Source organism: Rhopalosiphum maidis, chromosome 2 (assembly GCF_003676215.2).
Source record: "Rhopalosiphum maidis isolate BTI-1 chromosome 2, ASM367621v3, whole genome shotgun sequence".
Lineage (NCBI taxonomy): Eukaryota > Metazoa > Arthropoda > Insecta > Hemiptera > Aphididae > Rhopalosiphum > Rhopalosiphum maidis.
This window is the reverse complement of record NC_040878.1, coordinates 6,616,793-6,627,524: the sequence shown is the minus strand read 5'-3', so window position 1 is coordinate 6,627,524 and position 10,732 is coordinate 6,616,793. Positions and strand designations below refer to the sequence as shown.

The 10,732-nt window shown below is 30.2% G+C and overlaps 2 non-coding genes across 2 annotated transcripts; one reads left to right on the top strand and one right to left on the bottom strand.

The window, feature by feature from the left end:
• Window positions 1-5,834: 5,834 nt before the first annotated feature.
• On the bottom strand, window positions 5,835-5,906 carry Trnaa-cgc. The gene has a single exon. It is a non-coding gene; the product is annotated as a tRNA-Ala (tRNA).
• A 3,854-nt stretch (window positions 5,907-9,760) lies between these two features.
• Trnaa-cgc lies at window positions 9,761-9,832 on the top strand. The gene has a single exon. It is a non-coding gene; the product is annotated as a tRNA-Ala (tRNA).
• The last annotated feature ends 900 nt before the right edge of the window (window positions 9,833-10,732 follow it).

Below are 10,732 nucleotides of genomic sequence, written 5' to 3'. Positions count from 1 at the left end.
TATTCGAAACGCGGACAATAGAATTCCCGATAAATTCCAACCTACCTTTCCGAATAATTTATTTCGAAAAAAACATTGTTTTTAACCAATATATTATAGCTAGTATAATATTATATAAGAAAAAAATATGATTGATTAATTTTATCTGCTTTTGTAGCATTTTAACAATTAACGTTTAAGACTTATCATAAACATATACGTATATGATTTAAGAGACTTATTGTATATTATCGTATAATATTTATTATATTATCTATACCTATTCAGTTCTAAACTTGCGCATTATTATATTATTCTTAAATGTTTTGTTTTAAAAATTCTTGTAAAATCTGTGCATTTTTTCTGCAGTACTATTGGTTTGAAAATCTCGCGTGTATGATATCTTTTCGAAATATTTAAATAAATAATATTGTCTACATATTATTATAGGCTCTAGTCTCTAATGCTATATCCTATATAATTTCATAATGTAATTATGTAAAGTCTGGCAATATACCTTTATAATAAATAACAATATACTTATTAAACATAGGTTTAAGTGACAATAGGTAGCACGGAGAGGATTTAATATGACAACTCTGTATGTATTTATACAGATAGGTGTAGGTTCCTATTGATTGCATATTATGTATAATTGACAATATTGTGTATACGGCATATACCTATTTAATAAAATAATACGATAATTTTACAATATATTATAATTTAACTGCTCCACGTCATAGGGCCATTTGGTAGGAATAACAGCAACGATGACCATCTCGGAACAGTTGGCGCCGGCGGCGAAGCTTCAAAATATATGAAGACGAATATATATCGATTCTTATATTCCCAATATAGAAATAACAATATGTATATAATAATGCGGCTGTTGCGGTGACTGGTGAGTAGATAAATAATATAATGTGCAATGCACGCGTACAGACAATATATATATTTTATTATTATTGTTATTTGTCATCTCTCTCCGTACACGGTTTGTCGTTGAAATGTACAAAGGAAATGGGAAATAGAAATAGACACATCCGTACGGCGTAAATCATATATATATATGTATAATATGTACGTACTATATGGTTGCGGTGTGTATTGGCGGGGCCGAGCGCGAGGGCGACAAGCCGACAAACAAGTCGAATCGCACGTACAAGTCCGCCTCCTGCTGCCGCCGCCGTACCGGATGCATCGTAATGAAAATTTTAAAAGCGCTCGGGGATGTCGCGCGCGTGCGTGTGTGTGTGCGTAAACATCATATTTTCTTATGTGTATCTGTAATGCACGTGTATGTGTTGTCCATTATATATATATATATATTATATGTCTGCAGTTATGTATGTGTGTGCCGTGGCGACAGTGCATTGTGGTTTTTAAAAACGTTTGTCCGTCATCCATGTCCGGTTTTGTGCCTGCGCGCGCGCGTATGTGTGCGTGTTGTGTAGTATATGGAAAACAAATGGACCGAAAACACCGGAAACAGGAAAAAAGGGTCAAGACGCATACGCGGATAATTCGATTTTATACCCTTATACCCTCGCGTTTACCACACACACACACACACCTTATTCTATAGTTCTATACTAGAGTGTTTCTTGGTCTATAGTAGGATGGTGATATATTTTTTTTTTGGGAGGGGGTAGAGAGGTCTTAAGTCTTAGGGTAGCGCACGAGCGTGCACATAAATTTCAAACGACCGAAAAAGCCTTTCGCCCGCTTGTCACTATATATGTACAGTATACGTATATATGTATACTCCACGGCACATCATCCTTCGCGAAGTACTGTTGCTATTGCTGCTGCCGCGTGTACCGCCGACCACTAGCTCTTTTCGGTCGACGAAACAAAACAAAACCCGCGTAGGATATTATGTACTTATCTTTTTATATACCTATACACTTCAATAGTAAATAAAAATTACGACCGTCTAAAAGAACAATAAATACGGATACACTGATCAGAATTAACCGGTCACTCGGAAAAATAAACTGTTCTATACAAATAATCTGCTGAGATACCTCTGTTGCAGCGCGCCACGTAATAGACTCACGCGAAAACAGTTTTCTGCCTTCCTGGTTTATAAACATAATATATAGTGGTACGGAAATTGTCGAATCGTAAAATTCGTTAATATATATTGCAAATCATATTGTAGTATATTCTAATGTGCTATATCATTATATTATATAGTATATAACATTAGGTATGCACCTATTATCCTATTATAAAGTTTCATAATCAAATCATTTTTTTTTGGGGAGGGGGGAGGGGGCTAATACACATTTCGATGATTGATAGTTCGCAAGTACAGGAACCTTTACAACTTTTTTCTGTTTGAGTTTGGTTCATACAAAGCTATAAAAAAACGAGCAATTTGGTTTTAGGTTTGGTATACGTTTCTTATAAAATACAAAAGGTTGGTTCAGGTTTTTAAGTTAAAAATGTTTGCTTTGGTTAATTCCAACGATACTTATTTTGTACATGATTGTAAACATAATGGAAAATCAAAACGATAAAAACCCTAACGGTTTTAATATTTTCAATGAGCTTGTAAGTTTTAGGTATTGTTTTTAATCCATTTCTTGAGCATTATACAAAAATATTTAACTCTATCACTTTAACTCTGACTGACGTGAACATAAAGACTAGATGAATATTAAAACGTACCTACACATTTAATCAGTACAAGATTGTGATAGTTGATTATGCAATCTGCGATAATATATATCACGGTATAATTTGGGTACATTATAGTTATAAGCTATAGATCATAAAAATATACGAATATAATACAATTTAAAAATAATAATGCAATTAATTATTGCGGTTTTACGTAAATGGGCCCGTGTGAAATCTAAACAGTTGTTTAGTGGCAAGGAGGTGCATGATGTTGCATTGACGACGGAATTTTGAATTAAAATATGCACGCTGTGAGGGGAACCGGCAAACGCCCGTGCGCTCTAATATAAAATTATATAATCGTCGAGGCCTGAGGGTAGGTGCCTAAATATATGTATAAGTCAATTAAGTATTCCCGTGCGAAACGCGCGGTTTGACGATTTCGGACGACGAAGAGCGAAATTTTTCAAACATTCCACCGTCTGCATCTCACCCCCCTCGTAGTGCGCCTGATCACATTTCATCTCGACTAACTCTACCCGAGGTTTGTGTTTGGCTATTCAAATTAATTTCGTTCCCACAAGAATAAATATAATCCTTTTAATTAATTATATAAATTATATTATCGTCAAAACCGGTGGTTGTTGGTGTTTTTTACGTATAAATCGTATTATATATTTTTTTTCTGGCACAGCCCGTATTTAAATATTCATGTTTGCATCTGGGGTAGCACTGCATTATAATAATATTTTCAAAGTTTTTGGTTCATTCGGATTATTAAAATATTATCTCATTATTGTCTTTACTTTTTTCTCGTAATACAGCTTTCTGGGTATTTCTTTTTTTTAATTTAAATACATTTACTATATAAAAGCGGTTATTTACTTTAATTTTTTTCTCGTATAAGCTCGTTTTTGTTTCAAAAATGAGTTATCCGCATAACTGCAAACAGGGAATTAAATCAACGGAGACTTGAGCCCTATCATTTTTTTTAACGGAAAACTGACGTTGTTACTAGACAGCCTTGACTCACCCCCCACAATCAATCAGTATAATAATGCAATTTGATGTCTTACGAAAACTTTTCTAGAAATTCTATGCATTCTATTAAATTAATAATTATAATATTAAATACTGATTCTTCTGCACGTTGGAGATTGTAAAAATCTATAAATTATGATATTATACATGAATATGTATTTTTTATGTCTTTATTTATCATCTTCTTAGTTATATGTAGTCGTTTATGGCTAAACATAAACCTACACTAAATTATATTTCAAGTTTCTGCAACATCATATTGATTTCATCTATATTTTCAATCTTTGTATGACAGAAAATTATTATTTACATAATACGTATGTATAGTTTTTTTTTTACCTTTGTATGAACTTGTTTAAAAATTAACATACGCAATATAGAGATGAGACTATGAGAGCTTAGTCAATTTTACCGTCCATTTTTTTCGACAAAATTTCATTATTATTATCTCTGTATGACACTGGTATGTAGGTATCTAATAAATATAGTATCAAAGTTGCTCAAAAAACAGTCAATTCAACGGTATAAAAACAAATTTTAAATTTATGTAAATAGAAATTATATTATTATAAATAGAATTGAATTACAAAAATGTTTATTTTAATAATATATTTTAAATTATATTGAATTAACGAGGGCTTAGAGTTGTATTATTACCAATAACCACGTATAAGGTATAACTACTGCAGTATATAATATAAAGTTAATAAGTTATTTATACATTAAACATATATGATATATTACTGTGGTTCCCAATTGGTGGTTCGCGGACCCCCAGCAGTCTGCGTGTTGATGTTGGGGGTTCGTGGTTATGTAGTACTGAAATGATATTTTAATTTTATTTTAGTGGAATTATTAAATACGTAGTGGTTTAAAATTCCATGTATTATAAATAAATAGATAGATAGATAAACTCAATTATCGCGAAAAAGGTCGACAATTAATGATATTATTAAACAAATTTGAAAAGTAATCACAAATAAAAGGGATCCCCCGTCCAATTTAAGTTTTAGCTAGTGGTCCGTGGCTCAATGCTAATTGGGAACCACTGGTATATTATATGGTTTCAAAAATACATTTTAGTTACGAAATTATGTAATTAATAAAATTAACGCGAAAAACAATTTAATATATTTTACACAAATTTACCGAAAGTTGTTTACCACATCTCTATCATAGATGTAATCGACGCAGGATATAGGTAGTCAAAATAAATTATATACTGTGTTGGTGGATTAGGGTGTGAGTGCCTAGGTCCGGCCCTTTTTCCGTGTATAATGGTTATCCAGTTATCCTGTCAATAATAACGAAGTATGCAATGCCACTGTACGTTATGTACATAGGTATAACCAGAATCAGATCTATGTACAATGTACATATTATTATCTACAGACTCCTCAATAGCACCTATTTTACTTAAGTATACCGCTAAGAAAAACCCTACTACGGGTATGTATTGTACTGACAACTGACGTATTTGCTAGAAATATGTTGATGTAAACGTCCATATATTATGTTTATAGGTGCTTATATATTTATTATGTATTCATAGTTTATTATTTTATATGTGTATAATGTATAGTACATCTTATGGACTTTCAAGTTATTCCATATTCTCTAGGCGTGTTAAAACATAAGTAATATAATTTATAAATACTTATATAACTGTAAACTGTAGTAAAAATGCACACTGCACAATTTAGATAAAAATACTAACTATTTCATGTACATCGTGTGAAGTGTAACGTTCTAACATCTAACATACATGACACATGGTATGCCATGGTACGCGTACAGTAGGGATACTTCGTATAAGAATTAATAATATTAATATTATATTATAAACAATAACAGCTGATATTTTAACGTAGCACTAAACAGAGATGGTGTTACTGGTACAAATAGGTTGTACTAAGTGGAAAAGGCATTGACCTTGTTTGGTATGCCACATCATGACATAAAATAGTTGATGTATATATCATAATATTATGTATACATTCGTACAGGTACACTGCTACTAGCACTGTTAATTGAGAGAAATGTAATAATATTTGATTTTAAAATACTCAATTAATAATTTTACACGATAATGGTTAACATTTAAATTTAAGTCTTAATAAAATTCAGTAGGTATATTATTGTTATTATATCATATATGTAGGAAAAAATTGCAAAAATTGGTTTGGAGGTGCAGGGATTTGAACCCTGGACTTTCAGCATGCGAAGCAGACACTCTACCACTGAGTTACACCCCCAGACATAGTTTTCTTCGAAAATGACCACATTTAGGTATTCTTTAGATTCACTATTTAGTTAATGCCTGAAAGCTAATGCATTATATAGCATATTATAAAGCATAATGTATAAAACTATTATTCATTTCTAATTACTACGTGGGCACCGATTTTAAAATTAATATTTCCCATAGGAATTGCGATGTAATGTACTTAATCAATTATCAATGTCGAGATAATTAACTATGATTATTTATTCTATTATTAGCGACCGCTTAGTGTATTAACATTTAACGATTTAATAGTACCTATATTGACTATTATAAATTATAATAGTTAGGTATAACTGGTATAAGAACTAATAACTAAAACTATATATCTTATCTAACTAAAATATAATTTACTGGTTGCTCCTTTTAATCCGCTAAATGTACCGCTTACTCATCTAATCAATTCTAATATCTCTAAAAAATTCTTTCTTTACTTTCTGTTTCTCTGCCATTTTGCATCCTGATTCTGTTTGAGTTATAATTCATGTTATTTTATTTATCCAGGTCTCAGGAAGCTGACTTTATAATTTAATCTTAAATTGTATATAGTTTTGTAATGGATTGTTAGTTTGTAATTTTCAAGCTTAATAGTTAATTTTAAAAGCTATAAAAAAATAAAAATTTAAAAACAATATATTTATAATTTACATTTAATATCATCTATATAATATACTCTGTCTAGTCTTTAGTGCGAAAACACGCCACAGCCTGACGAAAATCGGTTATGCGCATTCTCACTTGACAGTACCCGATTGGAACCGATTTCCGATAATAAATAGTGTGGGCATGCGCAGAACAGCAGAACGGACTGTGTTCTCTTGCTGGACAAGGTATATTATTCTATAGGTAACTATCTAGCTAACTAGGTAGTTACTGTAGTGTGCTGATCACACTCATTGTCTCAACCTATCCAGACCCCAGTGCAGTATTATATAATATGTAGGTCAATATAGGTTATATACCTACGATAATTTTATAGGTTGTACTCTATAACCTATTGAAATTTTAAAATTGTACCATTATGTTCAAACATGAGATTCAACTGATTCAAGTTATATTTTTTTAATGTATTATCTACCTTTACATATTTATAGGTAATTATGATGTATATAACTATTATTTATAAGTTATAATTATAAAACTTACTTACTTACTTACTTTTCGTATAATGATTAACAACGTAAAATTATAATATTATATACTATTTTTTAACATTCAGTGACGGACGATAGCCAATGACTGCAGATGTGCGCTCTATATTATAGTAGGTCCATGTAGATTTTATTTATATGTCGTAGTGACGTGGTTATAATGGATTTGGATGATTTGGTACCATAAAAAATAATCTTGTCTTTGAGGGTATAGGTACCTATAGCTTTAGAAGTTTCTAGTCAAATATAGAACATTGCGTGCTTTAGTTCAAATATAATAAATAATAATAATATTATACTATATTTTAGTAATAACCTTCAGTCGTCAGGTCAGACCTTAGAGTCAAAAACCTAATATCAGTATGATTCAAAAGTGTCATTTGTGGTGTACCTACATTGACATCCTTATTTTTTTCTGGGTAGACATATATATATATAAATATATCTATAGCAAATAAAAACGTATAGAACGTCTGTGATACATGAGCGTATATAACACAAGGGGCGACGGTCGTTTTGGGAATTAAGTGACTTGTATAGAGCCAAAGCTTTCTTCTCTTTTAAAGTGATTCAGTATCAAAACTGATTGCTCGTTGTTCGAGAGATGGGCTTATTTTGCTTGTTTTATATATGCAAAACATTGCAAGTACCCGTAAAAGTAGGTTCTGAATATACGATTATAATATATATATATATATATATATATAATATACATCATTATAAGCTAGAATACAGCAACATTGATGAAAAATGGTTTCAGATAGCTAATAACTGAACCCGCATATTCTATTATAGAACAAACTAAAGAAAAATTAAAAAAATTGAGCAATTTATTACGAGTTTACAACGTTTGAAACCAAATACCCAGAGAGCTTTATTATAGGTTATTGTAGGTGTAGATATCGTTGCAGGATATCGCAGTATTTTTATTTTTTTTTTCATTACATTTTTTGTTCTTTGTTAAAACACTTTAATATTTAATACATGGGTTTTTTTTTGTTACAGAAAAATCAAAAAGATAATATATAGTCACAATTTATACAAGCCACATAATAGATTAATTTTACATTGCATGTTGGTTTATAATATAAAAACCAATTAAATAATATAACAAGTTGTTATTAACAGCAGTGGCGGATCCAGGATTTAATTTTTTTTTTGGGGGGGGGACATAGTCCAAAACGCAAATCTTAAATTTTTCAGTAATTAACAAATACATACAAATATGTGTATTTAACTTATGCCAATGGGGGGAGGGGCAGGCCCTTCGGGCCCCCCTTAAATCCGCCATTGATTAACAACGTTTATTTATGTAAATAAATACGATTTGCATTATTCTTCTTACTATAAGTACCTACCTATGGATTTATATTTAAACTCATGTTTGGTTAGGTATTATATTCTACACTACGGACTATAATATTATTCACAGCAAAACTGCTTCCACAACGAAAGTATCTAAATTGAACTCTGTCCTAGAACTGCGACAGGTTATTAACCGCGTGGATCTTGTTGCGATATTTGCAATTTTGGCCAAAATTTGGTTCTGAGTGAAGTTGATTTCGATCCAACTAGACGTCATGTGTAATAAATTAACGTTCGGCATTGAACACCATCGTCTTCTTGGCGGACAAATGAAATCTTAGCTCAGCACATCCGGTTAGGCTGGCTTTTGTTATTTGGTTTCGTAAAAACTCGGAAAACAAGAAATAATTGTTAGTTGTGATGTCTATAAAACTCGTGATATTGACGATATTGCTTAATATTTTCTATTTTATTAGTAACTTTATAATTTATAAGTTATAACAGTTAAGTTTTTGTAGATATTGTAATTTAATTTGTTCGGAGTGATTTTTTTCATTGAAAACTATTATAGGTACTTTTAAAAATGGACCATTAGCGTATAAAAACCAATTTAAGTTTAACTGTTAAAGTAGATGACACCGGCGTCAGGCCACTATAGATATTTTTAAAAGCTGGTCAAAGTTTTTAATTCCTCGGAGAGGCCTTCTCGAAAAACCTAAAATTATGCTACCGAGGTAAGTAGGAAGGTAGATATATAGGTTATCTTGGTATAGTAAGTTTTATTAGCCATCCACGTCAATTTTGAATTTTTTCATAAAAATATGTAATATCATGGGTTATATCAGCTTAATATAAAAACTAACTGTTATTGTTTATTGTTGATTATGATTTTTTAATATTTTAGATTTGCCGCCCATCCCCATTTTAAAATCCTGGCCACGCCATTGTAATATTATAATATTTTATAAAAGAAAAATTGTTTTGAGATAATAAATGTAAATTAGTTTGACGGTGAACTCGGTGAAGTGAGTGATTTTTTAAGCTATTTGGGCCAGTCAGTATTTTTCTCCTGTCGCTATTTAAAACTAAAATTAATTATAACACTACTATTTTTTTTTTTATAGTACCTAAGTAGTAATAATATTGATTAAATATATTTAATTAATAGTAATAGGTACAAACATTTGCTATTTAAATACATTTCATTTTCAATTAGTGTTAAATAATTATTGATATTGATATTTATTAATTGTTAGTTTTGAATTAACATCATTGCTAATTCGTTGTAAATGTATAAATGTTAAAAAATTAATAAAATTACATATTAAGTTAAGCTTAAATAAAGCAAAATCAACAAATGTCTCTATCTGGGGGTGTAACTCAGTGGTAGAGTGTCTGCTTCGCATGCTGAAAGTCCTGGGTTCAAATCCCAGCACCTCCAACCTAATTTTTTTGCATCTTTTTCCGACATTTTACCCATTAACTTGCGATATATTTAGCAAAATTTGCAATAATGTATTATTAATATTAAAATGATTGCTTTATTTTTCTTCAGATAAAAAATTATATAGGATCTGTGCATTACTTACATAATAATATCATGATAAATGGTATGTCAAACTCATTAACGCCTGTATTTAAGGGGTTTTATATAGGCAATTTAATCAACAATTGAAAATTTTTTAATTAATAACTTCATCCACAGGTGCGAATTAATTTCATTCGTTTATTTTATGTGGGGGTCATCATAACTAAAACAAAAATCCAAATGTGAAGAATTTAATAGAGAAAGAAAATAGAAAATCTGTAGCCTGTTGTATATTATTTATTATTTTTGTTATAGAATTGCTTTAAAAACGAAACAAGGTTTTTTTTTATTATCATATTCTATTTATATAACACGTTTCACATTCTATCGACTTGTTTTATTTTAAAATCACAACGACAATAATAATAATTCGATCGAGTCGGATAAACCATTAATTATCGCATTCGGAAAGCAATTGTTTTGATCCGATCAGTATTGCAATAATAACTGGCTATACACGGATTATAATATTATACAAATGCAACGTATAATAAATATAATAATATAAAACTAAACTTATACATCGAATAAAAAAGAAAATTTGAAACTAGTTTCCCGAACATATTTAATAACATCAATTCGAATTTTATATAACATATTCTAAAAATTATCGTCGCACATTATTTATGATACGTATTATACCTTACATTGTCTAAGCTATTTGTATTATCATATAAGCATAAACAAAATTACAACTGATAATATCCTGTGCACTATAAATACGCTTAAACTTTTCTTACTAAAAGGCCGTTT